Raw genomic sequence first — 5,249 nt, 5'->3', positions numbered from 1 at the left:
AGTTTAAGAGAAGCGCCGATCGTGACAATTACCGAAAATAAGCCAAAGAAAACTTTGTCGTTCAGATGTAGATCTTCGATGTTTCCTTTTTTTTTAGATCCTTAATTTTAATGTATTTTGTATTGTAATTAGTTTTTCAAAAACCATTTAGTGGAAAAACTAATAAATCTCATCTTGTCTTATCTTAACGGTAAGTTTCCCACCAAAACAGGCCAACGCTTACCTTCCCCTTGAGTAATTTACAAGTGTGTAACCGCAAATGAGGAGTCGATCATAACCCAGGGTAAACTCAATCCAAGCCGTAACCCCAAGGTTCCCCATGGGCAAGAGGTCTAGTGTAACCGCACCTATTATTAATAAGTATATTTGTGCAGATTCGACAAAGCATGGCTCTCCATTGAGAAATTTGAGGCCAGGGAGGGAGGTCAACCTCAAGCACAGCTGTGTTGGGTAGCCAACAACCCCTGGAAATTTTGGGTTAGCTAGTAAATTCCTCTCTGGCTAGGGGGTGGTGGGTTACTTGTTTTCCCCAGTGTGGGGTCTTGCTTTAGACTTGGCTGCCCAGTTATGCTGCAGCCTCAAGCTCTCTGATAGGTTGGCCGGCTTTCAGGTATGAGCAGGCCTTGGATCAGTCACCCGAGCTAAGTTCTAGTTATTGGCAACTCTCAACTCTCCACTGGCCATGTTGAATCAGGACAGATATATACAGATATATACAAGCCCTAAATGGGGACACTGTAAACTTGAAATTCAAGATGTGATGTGCATGTATGCTGATGTACAGGGAACAGACAAATCAGTTTGTGTATACCTTCACTTATTCACATTTTTTCAACTTTAGTCCAGTAATGTTTTGGACCAAAGATCACTATTTGATACTATGCTGTGAAGTTCTTAATCTTAATCCATTCACTACAAAAAAAGGCTCAACAGGACGAAGTACAATTTGGGATAAAGTGGCTACAACCCTGACTGGCATTTAATGTTGACAAGCGATCTGTTAGAGATCATGTTGGAATATTACAAAACAGGCATAAAAAGAAATTGAGAGCTGAAGAAAAGGCAAGTGGTATTGTACCTGATGAGCCAACGGAGTTGGAAATTCTGTTAGAGCAAATAATTGCCCTGGAAGGAAGTGCAGAGGCAGAACAACAAGAAACTGGTCGGGAGAAGAGCCAAAAAATAGAGTGTGAGAGAGCAAAAGCTGAAGATATCAGGTTAAAAGCGATGGAAAAATTGAACTACACTCAAGAAAGGCAATCAGATGGGATGGAGGACAATCAAGGTAAGCGACCACGACGCAGTGGCAGCAGCGCAATTTCTTATCTGTCACAAAGAGCTAACATTAACTTCGAGCTTAAACAGGAGGAGTTGAAGCTGAAGAGAGATCAACAGGAGTTTGAGAAAGAACAAATGGAAGTTTCTGCAATTGCACAGAAGCAGTTCCAAGAGCAGCAGAGTCAGCTTCTAAAGTTAGTGTTGTAGCAACAGAAACAACAGAGTCAACAAACACTGCTCATGATGCAACAACAGCAGCAGCAAACAAAGGCATTATTGGACATTATGGAGCGTAGCGTAAATATATAATTGCTTATCAACAATGTGCAAAATAAATCCCTAAGTGACTTTCAGTTGATTTTCTGACAAGGGTTTGAATTGCATTTTGATTGAGATCTGGAATGTAATTTTATGTTCATTCAAGCATATTCCTATGCCATTGCAGTTTTGCTTAGAAAATAACCCAAACCCAATGAACGAGGGGGTGAGGGGGTTAAAATACTAGGAGTTATTTTATGCTGTTTACATCTCAAATGTTCTTTTAAGTCACCTTAGGGATTTTTTCCATGCACCCCTGGACTTCTATTTTTTAATGCATTCGTAAGTTCTCTTGTGTTCCCTTGGAAGGCAGTGTGGTTTACTTTTATTACCGTTAGTAATTTTCTGCTGCTCTGTTTCAGATTTTGAACTCCTGAAATTAGGGAGGCAGGAACCTTCTTATGGCTATAGCTGTTACCAGCTTTGCAAAGCTTGTTTTGATATTCTAAGTCGTTGCAGTTACCCTGGGTTGAGTGGTAAATTACTGTACTCTGATCCACCTAATTTATCACACTACTCCCTGTTTTTGGCGGTGATGTAACAACAACTTTTTCCCATGTCTTTCTTCTTCCAAGTCAATTAGACTTGGACTTAAGACTTAAAACCATTACATAGCATTTAACCGCTGTTGTTGTTGTTTTAGAGTTAATCTCCTAGATTGAAGATTGTTCTTCTGAAGTGATTTCATTATTTATGAAGTGGGGTGACTCAACTACCAAATGTATTACTTTGATCCGTGTTTATGGGGATGATGTTACAAATTGACTTTTTCTGAAATATCAACTCGGGCGTTTTCCCCTTTATTTCTGGTGTCTGCAATTTTCTAATAAAGTCTGTTGTTGTTGTTGCTGTTGTATTAGACCTTATAGTTTGCAAAATTGTTTTCCTGTAGATCATTTATTATTCATGGGAGGGAGGCAGTAAATGGCATAACTTAATTACAACTTTTACTACCCATCCGGGTCAAATTTCCCTGTTCTTCAGGAACATTCTAACCATTTTGGACCCTATAATCACACACAAGGGTATGAAACTTTTACAGTGCTTCTGTTTTCCCAGATGCCTCCCTTTCGATAAGTAAGGGACACTCCCTTTGTCCTTATTAAAAACCTAACTGAAATAGTGATCCAACGTGGGGGGTACAAGGCCAAAGTATTCAGCTGTAGAGTTGGAAAAAAGGCAGGTTAGGGCGTTTCTAAGTAGTGCGCAAACAATAGACATCTTGCCAACCTGGCTTAGTCCTATCTTTAAGTCCTTCTTGAAGTCCAGGAATTTGAAACAATTAATGATATCAGCAAATAACCATTCCACAGAAACACGGACTGCACTCATTGAATCATTACAAATCTCCATATCTCTGGTCAAAATTGCAATGCGAAATGGTGCTTGGAGATGAACTCTTAGCGGATAAGAGGATCGCCATAAAGACACATTTCTGCTCCGATGGGGAAAAAGGCAAAATTCTCCAGTTCATCGTAGAGATTTGACACGGCCAACATCCTAGAATCGTGCATCTTTCTTCTGAATATAAAAACAAAATTGTAAAAAAATAAAATCGAAACGTTTGAGAACTGGAAAAAATAGTAGTAACATGAATTTGGCTCACCCACAGCACCATAGAGATGACCAATTAAACAGTTGGGAAGTGTTACAGAGTGGAATTTAAGTGCATGAACGCGTTTGTGTCCGTTATACACGGTTCTCTGGTTTATGATAGGTCGGTTGATAGGGCGCACTGTTCCGTCTATAAACCCGAAGCAATTTTCAAGGGCGGCTCCTTGATAACAATAACAATAGTAGGCACCGTCCTTAACTCTGGAACTGATCTACCAAAAATTGGTATCATGTCCGAATAACGACATGGATACGCAAACCGTTTCAGCAGAATACACAGGCCCCCTGTTGCATCGCAAACTGTGCCATTCCCGCAAACAAATTCTGGACGCATTCTTAAAGCATCAATGAGCAATGGAATATCTGCCTTTTCCACTCGAAAATCTGCTTTACATTCATCAGGAAAATGTATCATATTGACAGTGAGGAGATGGAAGATTTTGTGGCGTATATTCCTCGTAACGTACCGCAAGTACTTTATCATCGATAATTTCCTCTTCTAAACAGAAAAGCAGCATTTCTTGAACTGCTTTAAACGAGCTCATGGCTTTTAGTTTGGACGAAACCTGCTTTGTCTCAAGTTGTGCTGTTCTACGTCGCGTTGCAGCTCTTAACTTCATTTTTCCCGCGCTTACAACTTCGCTGTCGGCCCAGGCTTTCCTCGGTTACGACGTTCTAGAAACCACCGCGTCCTCGTATCTTAAAGTCCCTAGTAGCGAGCTTACGCAACAGGACGGCAGAATGGCGAAAAAATGTCGCGCGAGATTGTGCATTCCCAATCTTACGCGACATTTTTTCGTCATTCTGCCGTCCTGAGTCTTCCATCCGTTCTGTTGCGTAAGTTCGCTAATTATTCCATTATGAGTTAGCTACAACCAGTCTCGTATCCAACAAGCGCGAATGGAATAATTGTTTTGTTAAATTCCTTAAACCCCAAAAGTTTGGAAATACGTGCGAAAAAAGCGAGAAAATCTGAGCGAAATCGAAAAAACTTGATAAAGAATCCGACCTTGTGGTCAGACAGACGCAGGATAATCACAAAAATCACTACTTGCCTTTTCACGTACTGCTAAACGTCGGAATCGATCCAAACTTTCCACAAAAAGGAGGTTAAGCGAAAATAATTGAGTTATCCAGTGGATAGGGATTTATTCAGTCCTTTTAGACCGTAGTACGTGTTCTTGGCGCTGACCAAAAGAAAAGCGGACTCGGGGGACGAGAAAAGTTCCTTCATCCCCAGGCCGCAGTTGTTCAAGCGATGGATAGCGCTAACCGCCGGATAAATTACTTGTCCAAAAGAAACTCACCAGGCGAAACGAGGATTTAAAGTTACCTTAAACAAAATTTAATCATTGCAATTGCTTAGTTTAAGTTGATGTTTTTAAGTCTTTCTTAAATGGAAGTTTAAGTAAATCTTAGATTTGACTTTTAAGAACATACAGAAGGCTCAAATTTAATACAGTCTTAAGCATTATTAAACTTATCTAAAACACATTTATTCTCCATTAAATGCTCTTGTAAAGAATATTTAATTTTTTTTATAAACAAATGTTTAATTTTGTATTATATTCGAAAGAAAGTTAAACGCGGCCAACCCAAACTTAAAGGTCATTACAAACTCGTGTATTTAGCAATGAATAGCGCCCGGATTAGTGCAAGTCACTGTTGATTAACTTGGAAATTCTCAGTAAGTCTTTTCGCAGTTCTATATTAGGGCATCTTTGATATGCTAATTGCTTGCCTGGGTAACTTGTAAAACAAAGTACAATGTGATAGTATGCAGTATTTCGCTAGCTATTGTCAACCAATACAATTATAATAAATGACGCACTGATCTTCAGGTTTAATTAAATTGATTTATTTCCAAACGTTCTTAAACAGCAGGCTCTGGGGAAGAGAATGGCTAAGCACTTTCTTCCTTAATCTGTTCTAATCTATAATTGGTTGCGTTGATTTTCTCTGTCTGTTGAGATTAGCCTCTAAAGCTACTTTAATTATGACCGCGGTTTACAGCACCCGTTTGAAAACCTGCTCTAACA

The 5,249-nt window shown here is 39.5% G+C and overlaps 1 pseudogene; it reads left to right on the top strand.

Moving 5' to 3' along the window:
- The first annotated feature begins 972 nt into the window (after positions 1-972).
- On the top strand, positions 973-1,587 carry LOC138002699 (involucrin-like; annotated as a pseudogene).
- Positions 1,588-5,249: the final 3,662 nt, after the last annotated feature.

This window comes from Montipora foliosa, chromosome 5, assembly GCF_036669935.1.
Source record: "Montipora foliosa isolate CH-2021 chromosome 5, ASM3666993v2, whole genome shotgun sequence".
Classification (NCBI taxonomy): Eukaryota; Metazoa; Cnidaria; class Anthozoa; order Scleractinia; family Acroporidae; genus Montipora; species Montipora foliosa.
This window is presented reverse-complemented; position numbering and strand designations above follow the sequence as displayed.